The sequence below is a fragment of the Pongo abelii genome, chromosome 17 (assembly GCF_028885655.2).
Source record: "Pongo abelii isolate AG06213 chromosome 17, NHGRI_mPonAbe1-v2.0_pri, whole genome shotgun sequence".
NCBI lineage: Eukaryota > Metazoa > Chordata > Mammalia > Primates > Hominidae > Pongo > Pongo abelii.
This window is the reverse complement of record NC_072002.2, coordinates 60858927-60873308: the sequence shown is the minus strand read 5'-3', so window position 1 is coordinate 60873308 and position 14382 is coordinate 60858927. Positions and strand designations below refer to the sequence as shown.

The 14382-nt window shown below is 49.0% G+C and overlaps 1 protein-coding gene and 1 long non-coding RNA gene across 5 annotated transcripts in view; both read right to left on the bottom strand.

The window, feature by feature from the left end:
* The window catches only part of ARK2C (arkadia (RNF111) C-terminal like ring finger ubiquitin ligase 2C), a 127924-nt gene that overhangs the window by 40274 nt on the left and 73268 nt on the right, over positions 1-14382 (bottom strand). The window lies entirely within an intron of this gene.
* LOC129051560 (uncharacterized) lies at positions 2634-13226 on the bottom strand. Of its 2 annotated transcripts, XR_010137582.1 has the most exons (5): positions 11639-13226; positions 9984-10157; positions 9520-9603; positions 8287-8407; positions 2635-8119 (listed from the first exon to the last, which is right to left on the bottom strand). It is a non-coding gene; the product is annotated as an uncharacterized LOC129051560 (long non-coding RNA). The 2 variants fall into 2 exon arrangements; XR_008515930.2 differs by having other exon boundaries at positions 2634-8119; positions 9984-13226.

Genomic DNA, 14382 nt, shown 5'->3' with positions numbered 1-14382 from the left:
TCCTCATCCTGCCATTCCTAGCCAGGGAAGGAGGGGTCTGCACTGTGGATGGCATTGGGTGGCTTTTGCAAACCATGTAGAGTTCCTCTTAGGTCATGAGTTCAGATACTCTCCTACTATTATATTTTTAATAAAGACTCAAGTAAATTAAAAACAAAAAAGCAAATCTCCAAACCCCAATAATTTTCTTTCTTTTTTTTTAAGATGAGTCCTGCTCTTGTTGCCCAGGCTAGAGTACAATGATGCGATCTAGGCTCACTGCAACCTCCACCTCCTGGGTTCAAACAATTCTCCTGCCTCAGCCTCCTGAGTAACTGGGATTACAGGTGCACACCACCACACCTGGCTAATGTTTGTATTTTTAGTAGAGATGGGGTTTCACCATGTTGGCCAGGCTGGTCTCGAACTCCTAACCTCAGGTGATCCATCCTCCTCAGCCTCCCAAAGTGCTGGGATTACAGGCGTGAGCCACTGCAGCCGGCCCAAACCCCAATAACTTTCAAGACATGCTAGGGTGGCTACTTGGACCATGTTAGCATTGTCTGTTGCCAAAAGGAGGGGACCCAGTTCAGAAAGCCACTTCGATGGGGCCCCTTCCTATTGAGGTGTGCAGAACACACAGTATGCTTATACAAGCCCGGCCCTGTGAATACAGTGGACAGGACAGAGAGTAGCTTTATTCTTCTGCCTCCCATTTCTCCTGGGAGAATTGTTTCGTCTGATGCTCCTTTCTCCTGTGCCCTCCTCTGTTCTGCCCCAAGCCTGGCTTCCAGAGCCACCTATTCTGATGTGTGATGATGGGGAAGAGTTTAGAAGAAGAGCTTGGACCGTGGCTTTTCTCAGGAGTGGTTACGTTTTAAGGAGCTGGTGCTATGAAGTTCTAATGGTGGGATTTCAGACAGCAGCCAGTGAGTGGAGGCGCCATGGGAGTTCTTGACCTCCACGCGCCCCTGAAATCAGATCACATCAGTGAGTGGATATCTGCTTGCTTTCAGAGGGAGCCAGAGTCAATAAAATTAGATTCCCGACCATCACTGCTCATGGGGCAGCCCCGTCTAGCACTCTGGGGTGTTGGGGAGGGGAGGTGTGCATGAGAGAAAAAGAGAAGGTGGACATCAGTGGAAATACATGAGAAAGGAAGATAGGAAAGAAAGAAGGTTAGAGGAGAGCAGGGGAAGAGAGATAACAAAAGGATGCGAAGAGGAAGGGGGGAGGGAGGAGATGCCTGGGAAAGGCAGAGCTATAGGCTTCTTGGAGCTGGCAGATCCCATATGCCTAACAGGCAGCAGAGGCCTGTCCGTCTCCAGTTACCTCCAGGGGCTCCATCAGCCCCTTGGCTGCCCCTGCCTTGTGACTGCCCTGCCTCCCACCCCTGTTGGCCTTCCCCAGGTAGGCCTGGTCCAGCTGTGCGCTGCCCACTCTGCTCATTGCTTAATATCATGCAGTTATTTCAGGCCAGCAGCCCTTCGACCCGGTCACTCCAGCTAGACCCAAAGGGCTCCTTAGGCCGAGACTGTGCCCGCTCCCCTAGAGGAGAGTCCCGGCAGGCTCTCAGGGCAGTGACCTGGGTACCCACTTCCTGTCTCTGGACTTCAGCTTTCCAATCTGCAAAATGAGCATGTTGTGTCTTGCTTGCCCACCTAGCAGGGGGAATGCTATGAAGCTCCCCCACGCCCTCCCCCAATGAAAGTGTCTTATAAAGTATAGAGGCTTTTCACCCTCCCCGAGGTCTGGCCTAGGGCTGGCTGCAGAGGATGGCTCAATAATTTCCTGGAATTGGAGATATTCCCAAACTCTGAGAGCACCTGCACCTCCCAAGTCCCCCTCTTCCCATCAAGCTCCAGCACCGTCTGTAGTAAAATACCAGGCAGGGGAGAGTAGACAGGGCACCAAGCAACAGGCCACCCAAGGGCAGCCTGTCAACAGAAGCACCCTGGCTGACAGCCTACTTCTGGGGTGAACTCAGGGACATCAGAAAGATTCATGGTCCAGTAATAGCGTTCCCACTAGAGCCAAAAATTCTCCAGGAGGGAATCATTGCTTTGGATTAAGCATTGCTCTCTCTCTCTCTCACTTCTACTTTCAAAGTACAAATGCCCAAAAGAGGGCAACACATTAACTCGCTAATGTTTTGAACTTGCAAGATTTTCTGTCTGTCCAGAGAGAATGGAAAACCACGGAGGTGCTGAATGAGTTGGCAAGACTGAGACAGAAAAACTAACTTTCTCCCCTTCACAGTCCTGCCCTCACAGCCCAGAGCATGGACATAGCCAGTTGATAGCTCTTTTCTGGGTCTGTAACTATCTTTGCACATAATTGCATTTGATTCAGAACTTGACTTATTCAATCACCAAATATTTATTGCATGCCTTCTATATGTGAGACATTGTTCTAGGTGCTAGGGAAGTAGCCATGATAAAGCAGTTAAAAATCCTTGCCGTTGTGGAACTGCAATCTAGTTCTGTCCTGTCCCGTATGGTTACCAAATGTGAAATATGGCTAGTTCAAATTCACATGTGCTGTCATATGTAAAATAGACACAAGACATCAGAGACTTAGTGCAAACAAAATAATGTAAAAAATTAGTAACTTTTAAAATTAATTAAATACTGATAATGTTTTGGATGTAGTTAATTAAATAATGTATATTATTACAATTGATTTCCCATTTTCACCTTTTTTTCGGAGACAGTGTCTTGCCCTGTCACTCAGGCTGGAGTGCAGTGGCATGATCACGGCTCACTGCAGCTTCTATCTCCTGGGCTCAAGCGATCCTCCCATCTCAGCCTCCTAAGTAGCTGGGACTATGGGCATGTGCCACCACACCAAGCTAATTTTTTTATTTTTTATTTTTTGTAGAGATGGGGGTCTCACTATGTTGCCCAGGCTGGTCTCAAACTGCTGGCCTCAGAAGATCCTCCTGCCTTCAAGTGCTAAGATTATAGGCATAAGCCACCACGCTTAGCCTGTTTTCACTTTTTTAATGTGGCTGCTAGAAAAAAATAAATTATATATGTGTCTTACGTTATACTTTTTTTTTTTTGAGGAGGAGTCTTGCTCTGTCACCCAGGCTGGAGTGCAGTGGTGTGATCTTGGCTCACTGCAACCTCCACCTCCCAGGTTCAAGCGATTCTCCCACCTCAGACTCCTGAGTAGCTGGGATTACAGGCACCCGCCACCAAGCCCGGCTAATTTTTGTATTTTTAGTAGAGATAGGGTTTCACCATGTTGGCCAGGCTGGTCTCAAACTCCTGACCTCAGGTGATCCACCCACCTCGGCCTCTCAAAGTGCTGGGATTTACGGGCGTGAGGCACCGCTCCTGGCCTTACATTATACTTCTATTGGACAGCACCAGCTTATCCAATAAGTAGATATATAAGAAAATATGTCATGTATTGATGATGACAGAGCTATGGAAAAAATGAAGCAGGGAAGAAGAAAAGGTTGGGGGTGTTCCATTTTAAATATGACTGCCAAGAGAACCTTCACTGAGAAGATAACTATTGCATAAAGAGCTGAAGAAGGTGAAGGACTGAACAGGCAGATATCCAGGCAAAGTGCTTTCTGGGCAGACAGAACTGCATATGCAAAGGCCCTGTGGTGAGGGCAAGCCTGAATTTTGAGAAACATCGGGAGGCTTGAGTGGTAGGAGTTTAGGCGATATTGATCTTGGGGGCTGGGGAGACAGATGGTGCAGGACCTCACTGGTCATTATAGGATGTTGCCTTTGACTCTGAGGAGGGTATCTGAGCAGAGAAGTGACAGGTCTTGACTCTCTGGCTGCTGAATAGAATGGGCTGCAGAAGGCAAAGGTAAGAAGCAGGAACCAGGGAAGAGATGACGGTTTCTTGGACCTGGGTGGCAATCAGGGGAAGGTGAAAGGAATGGTCGGATCCAAAATATATTTCATTTCAAGGGTACAGGTGACAAGATTTGTTCATGGATTGGATGTAAAACCTGAGAGACAGAGGACAAGATGGACTCCATATCTTGCTTGCTAAGCAACTAGAAGATTGGTGTGGCTGATAGTTTGCAAAAATGGCCTCAATTTCTCCCCTCCCTGTATGCTCACCCTCCCATACAAACTCCTCCCATTAAAGGCAGAGTCTACTTTCCCACCCCTTGCCTCTGGGCATGGCCATGTGACTAACTTAGGCCAATAGAAGGTAGCAGAAGTGACATCATGCCAATTCTGAGCCCAGGCCTCAAGAGACCTTGCAGTTTCCACTCTCTCTTGGTCTCCTGCCTCTACCATAAGAACAAGCCCAGGCTAACCTGCTGCAGAATGAGAGACCATGTGATATACAAATAAACTGTCCTGGACCCATCTGTCCCAGCTGACCATAGCCATGTGAGTGAGCCCAAGAAGACCAAAAGGACTTCCCAGCTGAAGCCAACCCAAATTACCAACCCACTGAATTGTGCGCTGCATAAATGGTTGTTGTTTTAAGGCCAAATTTTGGAGTGATTGTTATACAGAAAAGCTAACTGATACAAATGGCATTGCCGTTTATTGAGGTGGGGACTCAATTTTGAGTTGCGCTCTCATTGTTCTGAATGTGAATCTGAATGCTTAAAGAGCAAAGTCCCTGTATTGTCTCCCTGCAACACCCAGAGCACCCTCAGGACAGGGCTGGATGCAATCTGAGTGCTTGGTGGATGCTTACGGATGGAGGGAGGGAAGGATGGATGATGACTTCTTCATTGGCTTCCTTATCACGAGCCAGGTTTCTGTGTCACCCTTCTCCTCGCAAAGCCAGAAGAGCTTTAAATGCCCCCTCCTCCATGTCCACTGCTCTCTCAAGAGTTTATAGTTGAACTTTGATTTCCTAGAGCTTTTCTGCAGATCCGTTGTGTTTCCTTGAGAACGCAAAGCACTGATTTTTAGCCTCGATTTTGACCTCCCACACCCAGCCTTTTCCCAGATGTGCTGGCAAATAGACAAATCAATTGTTTTGAGTTTTTCTTCCTCTCCACCCCCATGACATGTTAATTAGCCATGAAAATGCCAGCAGCAAAGTCAGGAAGGCTGAGGACAAACCCCAGCCCTGAGTGGCCAGCTGGTGCAGCACTGGGTGTCCAAATTGGTTTCCATTTTCAAGGCTTCAGGCACTGTTTCCTGCCTCCCTGCTTACCTCTCTTCCCACCTGGCACTCCAGGTCCCTCGTGAACTCTGCTTCAGTCCCTCTGTGATGATCCCAGTCATGTCAGCCTATCACTTCACCTGTCACAAAGCTTTACCCAAATTCAGCCCTACAACCATCCAGTGCAATGAATTATGGGCATTATTTCCATATTCCCATTTTAGAGATGAAGAAACTGAGGTTCAAGGGTTAGAAAGACTTGCTCAGCATCACTTGGCCCAGGTTGGGAATCTGGAGACTGTTTGATTCCAAGCCTGTCTTTCTTTCACTCTCAGCACCATCAAAACACGTTCTCAATAAAGTGCCAAGTGTACCAGGGAGGGGGCTCCTTCAGCAACTTTTTTATTTTTTTGTTTTTATTTTTTATTTTTTATTTTTTTTGAGACAGAGTCTTGCTCTGTCACCCAGGCTGGAGTGCAGTGGCACAATCTCGGCTCACTGCAAGCTCCACCTCCTGGGTCCACACCATTCTCCTGCCTCAGCCTCCCGAGTAACTGGGACTACAGGCGCCCGCCACTGCGCCCGGCTAATTTTTTGTATTTTTAGTAGAGATGGGGTTTCACCGTGTTAGCCAGGATGGTCTCCATCTCCTGACCTCGTGATCCGCCTACCTCGGCCTCCCAAAGTGCTTGGATTACAGGTGTGAGCCACCGTGCCTCGCCTTCCTTCAGCAACTTACTGGTAAGGTCACTGCCTTGGGGCTCACGTGGGTATTCACATTTCAATGAGTGTTAGTCAAACTCTGGCAGAGGTCATGTAGGCCTGGGGAGGGGACACTCGGGATTGACACAGGGACTCCACCAGGCCCTGAAACTGCAGCAGCACACAGGCTGACTTGGCTTCTGCTCCCTCCCCTGCCCATTTCCTGGGCTTTGGTTCCAGATGTTATCTGAAGCTGGTGGGGTGTCCATGAGCTGAGAATAAAGGCCCAGCAGGACTGCAGCTTAGCTCAGCCCCTGCTCCCTCACACATCCTCCTGCAGCCCTGGGTGGAAGTGCACGCTCCCCATTCACAAGGCTGTGATGACACAAAATGAAAATGTTTCCTAGGGGCGAAATGGCTCCCAATGAACCTAACACAGCCACTCATATGGCCTTTCCCAGAGGCCTCGGCAACCTGCCCTCTGCAATGGGGCAAAGGAGGCCCTGAGGACCAGGATTCCACATGCTGTGTTTGCCCTTCTGGAGTCTTAAGGCTGTGTGTGTGTGCATGTGTCTGTGAGCGTGCATCTGTGTATGTGTGTAGTATTGTGTGGTATGTGGCATGAGCATGAATGTATAAGCATGTGTGTGTGCATGGTGTAGGTATGGATATGGGCATGTGTGAGCATGTGTCTGTGGGATTTGTGTGAACGTGTTCATGTGCGGGTATATGTCTATTCATGGATATGTGCATGTACATGCATGTTGTGGCACCTGTGATGTGTGTGTGTGTGTGTGTGTGTGTGTGCGTGCACATAGAGAGCAGCTGTGGTCTGAGTCTCCACAACCTGCCCCGTGGCCTGCTGGGATTAGTCAGGTCTGCCTGTAAGCAGCACCTACACAGAGCCCTGGTTTGCAAGGCTAATGATTTTTTATGAACATCTGCTGTTTACCAACACAGCATAGGGAGATTAAAGCAGTTTCCCTTAAGGAAGAAGTGAACACATCTGCCCAGAGAGTCAGGCAGGTTCTGTTCAGGTCCCGTCTTAATCAGTCACTCACTATGTGGCCTTAGGCAAGCAGCCTGGCCTCTCTGAGCCTCAGCTTCCTGACCTGCAAAATGAGCATAACGATATTGCCATCTCTACCTCCAGAAGGCCGTGGATTCAGATGAGAACTGCTGGGGGACGGTGCTTTGAAATTTGTAGAGCACCCTACACAAATGAGGCCTGGTATTAAGCACATTATAAGAAACATTTCTAAGAGAGGAACCCGAGCATGCTGCATGACTTTGAATTAAATTATGTGGTTTAGATTACAGTGTATGTGCAGAAAAGTAAACATGCAGATGATTTCTGGAAGGATCCATGAGACATAACAACAAGGGCTCCCCATGAGGAGAGAACCTGGGCGGCTGGGGCAGGAGGAGGAGTGTTTTTCTCTGTATGTACATCCTTTTGCATCATAGGAATTCTTACCATGTGCATATGTAATGTGCTTTTTAAAACACACAGAGCAGTTTTTAAGAGTAAAATGATTTTTAAAGGTGAGTAGAGCAGAATGGAAAAGGCGCTGCTCTCCTGCCCTTTCTCATCTCCCACTCCTTTGCCCTGGGTTCCCAGGGCCTCAAACAACTATCTCCCACTCCTCTACCCAAGTGTTAGCTCTCCTTCTCTCCCCAGGTAAGAGATAAGTAAACTGAGACTCAAAGAAAGTAAACAACTTGCTATCCCATAGTCCAGGTCGCAGGGCTAAGAAGACAAGGCAGATGTGGTTTCCACAGAGCCTGCAGAGCTCTGTAGGACTCCAAACCCAGGGAGCACTCGCCTACCCCACTCAGAACTGACTATAAAGCTCAAGGAAAGCCCTACAAGGCTGTGGGTTTGGGAAGGGTGGGACAGGCTAGTGCAGATAGATTTGGGGATGGGAATGTCTTCCCAGGGTCCCTGGGATGTCACCACATGATCCACTTCTGGATAGGGCTGGGCTTGAGCGACGCTGCTTTATAAATCTTGAGGATCAGTACCCTTGGAACGGGTCGGGGCAGGCTGCCTTATTCTAATTCCACTCGAGAGAGAAGAGGTCCTGGCAGGGTTCCCAGCTTGCAATGTTTTAACCAAACAATTTTCAAAACCGAGTTCAAGATCTGTCACCCAAAGCAACAAACTTGAACAGAGTGCCACAGGGTTGAGCTCCCCCATCCCCCGGCTAAGGCGGGAAGACTCCTGGAACTCCTCCAGCTTCTCGGAGAGGGGGCTGTGTTGTTTGACGTGGAAGCGTCCCTCATTCTTTGCATCCAAAGGCCTCAGGAATTCTTGGGGATTTTGAGGGTCCTAGTCAGGGAGAGAGGGAGAATCTGCTAGTGACCTTGACCAAAGGGCTCCCCTTTGGGCCTCGGTCCTTATCTATAACAAGATATGGCAGCCCCTGGCCCACAGGTGTGCCATCTGGAGCATGAAAGTTGGTCACTCCGCGTTGGCTGTTAGCAGCATCTCCGTACCTGTCCGAGGTGGCCTTGTCCTTTTCTAAGAGTTGGGAGGGGTGGGGGTAGTCAGGACCACCAGCAATTCCCTTCCGGCCTGACCACATCCTCTGGAGGGAGAGCATTTTACAGCCAGCTACTGGAGTAGGAAGGGGAAAGGAGGTGTGACAAGTGAGAAGAAACTGACCAGCCAGGCAGCCTCATCAGCAGCATGACTGGACATCGGCCTCCCTGATCTCCTCCCACTACCCTGGGCAGCACTCAGTATGAGGCTCAGCTCCTAGCAGGACATTTGGCAGGAGGGGGGCTGCTTTCTGCTCTGTTTTCAGAGCCTGACAGGCAGCTGTGAGCTGCTACCAAGGGTCAAGACAGCAGCAGACTGGCAGGGACATGTTCGCCTGCAGGCTTAGTGGTGAGCCTCTGGGGCTGCCAGGCAACCAAGAAACCAAGGCTGTGGGTCTGCTTCTGGCCAACTGGGCAACCAGCCCAAACCAGCCCTCAACCCCATGGCCCCAGGAGTCCATCCTTCCCCAAACTGGGACATATGATCATGGCAGGATTTGTGGGCAGTTGCCCAATTTGAGATCTGATTTTGAAGAATGGGGTTGGAAGGACTTAAACCTTGCAGAGAGGGGGCTGTGCTTTGATTCCCAGGGCTCTGAGATGAGCCATTCTCTCCCGCTGAGCTGAGATCTGCACTTGGGGAAGAGAGGCCGTTTAAAAATAGCACCAACTGACTCGAATACCTCTGCTCCCTGCCTGCTGCAAGTCAGATCCAATTACTCTGCTGACAAGAGGCTTTTAGCCCAGGGAGGCTGGCATCATCGACCCCACTCCAGGGAGCTGGGCTCCATGGTGCCCTTGCCCTTCCTCCTCTCACTGGGCATCCACAGGTTCAGGAGAAAGGGACCAGGGAGGTGTAAAGATCACACATACACAGCTCAGCCTGAGGCTGTGATTCCTGCATGTCCAGCTACTTGACTGAATCTGGCTTGCTGGGGTCCCCCTTTTGTTCACACTGGGTGAGCAGCCCCAAATATCTGACCCATATCTGAGATTCCTTCAGTAGGGCCTCACCCCTTTGGAACATGAAGACTTTTTCAAGGTCCCCAACTAAGATCCAAGTGCCCCTCCCTGGGATGGGCGCTCGTCACAGCTGGGGACAGGAAACTAGTACACATATAGAATATCAACTCCATGAGGCAGAACCTCAGCTGTCCAGCTCACTGCTGGCACACAGTAGGAACTTACCAAATGTATGTTGAAATGAATCAATCGATAGCAAATGGGACTTGGCGAGAAAATGCAAATGGCTCCATGCAAATCCTTGCTCAACTGCAAGAGTGAAAATTAATCAGCTGACTCAGAGCATACGTCCTATTAAGGATAGTCACATAGTGCATCTCATCTGCAAAGGCCAAGTACAGAGGCCCCTAGGAAATCTCTTTCCTTTCTCCAGCCAATGCCACCATAATTATCTTTCAGCAAACTCACCCAACCCAAAGCTACTTGCCAGTGACCCTATTAAACCAGCAAATGCCAAGAGCTAAGCTCTCTCCTGCAAGGCCTCAAACTGCCTTCCCCAAGGGGCTGCCCTCTCTTTTCTACCCTGGCTCTCTCCTTTCATTCAACTCTCAAAATTATCAGGTGCTAAGGGAATGCCAACAAAAAGAGCTGTCATTAAGGTGTGCCTGAATCCATCAGGCGTGTCTTACCTGCCTTGTCTATGACACCTGTCACTTTTCACTTTGGGAGCCTCATCTCAGCAACTTCCCCAGAGTGGAGACAGAGCCTTGGGCATCTGCCACCCATGCACAGCCAGCACCTGACACACACTGGTGCCCAGGAGATGTCTGATGAATAAATAATTGGGGGTGAGGCAGGGGCTCCTGTAAACATTACAAAGGCATGTGTAAGTTTAAGGATGACTTGCTGACCATTTTCATGAGCCTGGACAATTGAAGAAACAATGTTTAAAGTGAGTTTACCGTGCAGCAGCCAAACCAATAAGAACAGGAGGAATGAGTGGCCCTCCTGGTCATGGGGTGTGTTTGCTTCCTTTGTGACAGATTTCCACTTGCTTGTTTGTCAGGGAGGCTCCCCCTCAGCCGGGCCCATGGACAATTATTGATGATAGATTTGAGTGTTTCTGGGCATGGCTCCAGGTCATAACCAAGATCTAGGTCCTGCCAGCATCTTCCTGGGGCAAAATTGACAGCAATTGTCAGAAGGCTTGTTCAGCTTGTTAAGGGTGAGCCTTCAGCTGAGGCTGTCAGTGCAACCCTGGATGGTGAGTTTGCCCCTCAGTCTCACAGCCTAACGGGTTCAGTCCTTCACTATTGCACACACAGCTGGCTGGCTGCCTCCTCCTCCACCTTAACTGTGGGAAGCCAGGTGTGTGTACACAGAAGCTGGAATGATGATAGTTGCAGGCACAGCACCAGTAAGACATTGAGCACCTGGAACACATTCTCTGTCTCTCGCTTTCTCTCTCTCTTATTAGGGATAGCTGGAGAGCAGAAAAGCCAAGGTGAGAGGAAGCAGCAGAGCTGAGGTGCAAGAAGCCAAGCTTGGCTAAGCATTTGGGGCCTTAAGAAATGGGATCTGACCAGAGCAGGGCCCTGAGGTCATGTAACCTTAGAAGTGGAAGATGTATTGATCGCTTGATCACCAAGACCTCCCACCACATAAGTAAAACAGCAGGGCCCACAGTTGGCAGTAAGATTATAATTTGGTGCAACCTCTAAGGACAGTGATTTGGCAAGACCATGAAAATCACAAATGCTCAAATCCTGTCTACTGCAATTCCACTTGGCATCTTAAAGATAAAATGCATATAACTCCATGCAGATACACAAACCAAATGTGCTCTATGGCTGGTAAGTACAAAAGACTGGAAACAATGAAGTGTCCATCAATAGGAGAACATGCATTATTGGGGTATATTGTGCAGTTATGAGAAAGAATGACAGTAATCTCCAGGATGCCTTGAAGCCAAGAAAGCAAGATGCCTGAAGGGCCCATCTATCCTGAATCTTCCCTTTTACAAAAGGGGAGCCTAAGACCCAGAGTGAGGATTGAGTGGCAGAAAGCCATGCCCCTGCTACTCAGAGGCAAGTTCAAACCAGGACTGAGACTGCCTGACCCCCCAGACCAGAGGTCCCTCCTCTGCACCGCAACTTCCACTGTGGTTAGATGTGGCCAGGAGCCCACAGCCTCTTAGCCTCCCCTAATCCTAATACTCAGCAGCTCAGAGTCAGAAGTCTCTTCTACTGTCAAATCTAGATTCTCAGTGTCATTTCTTCACTTCATTTCCTCCTGCCCTGTTCTCGGCTAAACTAACGAAGAGTGCATCACCACCACCGTTTACCTGCAGATGGGCCAAACCTCAAAGGATCCCTGGAGCTCATTCCTTCTCTCTTTCTTGGAAGATCACGTCAATCTCACCGGACTTGTTTGTTCTATATCACAATGGCTGCTCCCAGGACAGTGTTTGTCCTGGCAAAGGTATCTCATATTGCTGTTCCCCTTTTTTCTCCTTTGAAGTGGAAAATAAACTTGCAGACTATCCTTTCTTTTGAGGCATCAACATTCTTTTCCTGATCTTGAAGGCTTGCAGTTGTAATAATGGCTGACATTTCTATTGCACCCCCTGTATGCCAGGCACTGTTAGGTGCTCCACATATATTAACTCATTTAATCCTCAGAACTCCATGGTGTAGCTACCGTTATTATCTCCACTTAACCACTGAGCGACCAAGGCTCAGAGAGGTCAAGTAACTTTCCCAAGGACAAACTTTAAGTAGAAGATGGTCCTGTGGGCAGCTAGGCAATGAACAGGGAACTGAGACTTGGAACAAAAGCCACAAATTGCAGAAAGACCTGTGTGATGACTCAGAAAACAGATAACAGTACCACTGAGATGAAGGCTCATCACAGACTATCTAAGCTCAAAGTCTTTTGACACCAGCTCATTCACAACCATCTGTTCCAAGATAAGACCACAGACAAACTGATCTGACAGCAATTCCCTAACGGCTGGTGTGTTCTAAGGATGTGACCTCGGACTGTTCCAGCAACCCTTCAAATTCTGACCAAGATGATGCTCTAATTAACTCCAGCCCCCAAACTCTGTTAAGTGTCCCTCCTACAATGCACCCTTTAGGATGCCTCACAGTTCCCATGATGTGCTCTCTTCCTGCAGCAGACTGATAACCTTAACTCTGTTTGACTATGGGTAAGTTCCTCATGGCCCTCTGCTGGTGGGTTTTAATGGGTTAGACCTGGAATTTGAAGGCTTTGTGTGCTCTTTAACCTCTATGGACATTCTGCTGCCTCCAGATTGTCATCGCAGGTGCGTGTGCCAGGCTGACACCAGTCACATCAGCCTAAGGCCAACTCTGGCTCTGGGTAGAAGGGAGGTGGGACCAAGAGATGACAGGACAAGGCTGACTCCTTGGCAGATGCCCATCTTCTCAGTAGCCCCTTCACAGTTTCTTAAAGCAGACCTAAGACACCTTCTGCGGACCTTCCCCTGAATCAGTAGCCTCCATCACAGCCTCTTTATCAGCCCCCACAATTCCCTGCTTCCTCCAGGGCAGACTCCTCAACTGAGGGATCATTCCTGACTCCAATCCACTGCCCTGACCTACCTGAGCTACTTCCAGGCCTCCAGACATCCTGGAGCTTCCCCACCTCCAAATATCTCCCTAGGCTTTTTCCCCAATCCCTGCCACCCCATCCATGATGTCCAAACTGACTCAGACTTCAAAGCTCAGCTGCTATGCCACCTCCCCCAGGAAGGCTTCCCTGACAACCTCTCTAGATCTTTGCCACTGTGAATTCCTGAAGACGCTACCAATCTCTGTGCTTCTCAGTATGCCAGGTTCTCCAAGCAGCTTTGTGACATTTGTGATGATGTAATGCCTGTGGTGTCACCCAACTGTTCATATGGGTGGATCTCATCACTCCAACTATAATGTAAGTTCTCTAAACATAGTATTCTCCAGATATGTCTCAAGGCATTGAGCCCAGCACCAGCTCACAGCATGTACTGCCCTGCTCTTAATTTTTAAAATCCAACTATGAATAGCAACTGTGACTCATTTTTCCCACGCAAGCCACGGCTGGAGTCTCAGGTCTGGAAATGCCCTCTGCATTAGAAGGGATTAGCCTCCAACTTCAAAAACAAAACAAAAAAACACTAAACAAGACCTCTGCCTAGGAGAAAATCTAGAAGGAAGAATGTCAACAGGCTAACACTGTCCTGTCGGGTGATAGGATTAGAAATGATATTTGGGGAGAGAAATAAAGCCACGTCATAATAATGATGATGATGACAATATGTCACGAAGAAAGAGAAAACACGTGAGCAAGGAAGAAAGGGCCAATCCCCATGCTATCCATGCGCAGCAATGCTCAGTGGGGTGTCAGGAGACTGGTTAGGAGGAGAAGAAGAATCTTACCCCAAAAGACTGGGTAGGTTTGAAGCTGGACTCTCAAGCTGGAGCTGGTCTCCCACTCTGTGGGGTGAAAACTGCACAAGCCCCAGAAAGGGGAACAGAAGCCCTGGCTACTGATCCCAGTGCCTCAAATAGATCTCAAACTCAGGGGAATTCAAGGCAAATCAAAGGTAACCCAACTTTGTGTGGTAGGATGCAATTTATAGTACTCATTTCCCTCCAAGAGGTGGTAGAGGCCGAGGCAAAAGTCGAGTTCAAGAAGGTTTTAGATAATTCTTAAATAAAAGCACCATAAATAGTCATTTTTAAAGGGAAACTAGGCTGTTCAGGGACATGATGAGGGTGATCTCAGGAAAGACAGCCACACTTTGCCTACCCTATCCTTATGCGTCCCATCAGGGTAAGGATTCTGGGCTAGAGGGTCCAGAGCCTGGAGCTGCCTGACATCTGCCCTCACCATCCGCTCCCAGCCACCTGCCAGGCCCAGCACCAAGGAGGCAGGTCCCTGTGGGACAGGATGAGAAGCAGAAGCAGCCCCATAGCCCAACACCTGGCTGCATTACCGGTGGCGGGCCCTGTGCCCAACCTGTACACTCTGAGCCCACATCTGATCCCTCTGTGGTCAAACTTGTCAGCCAGGGCACACTGAGGG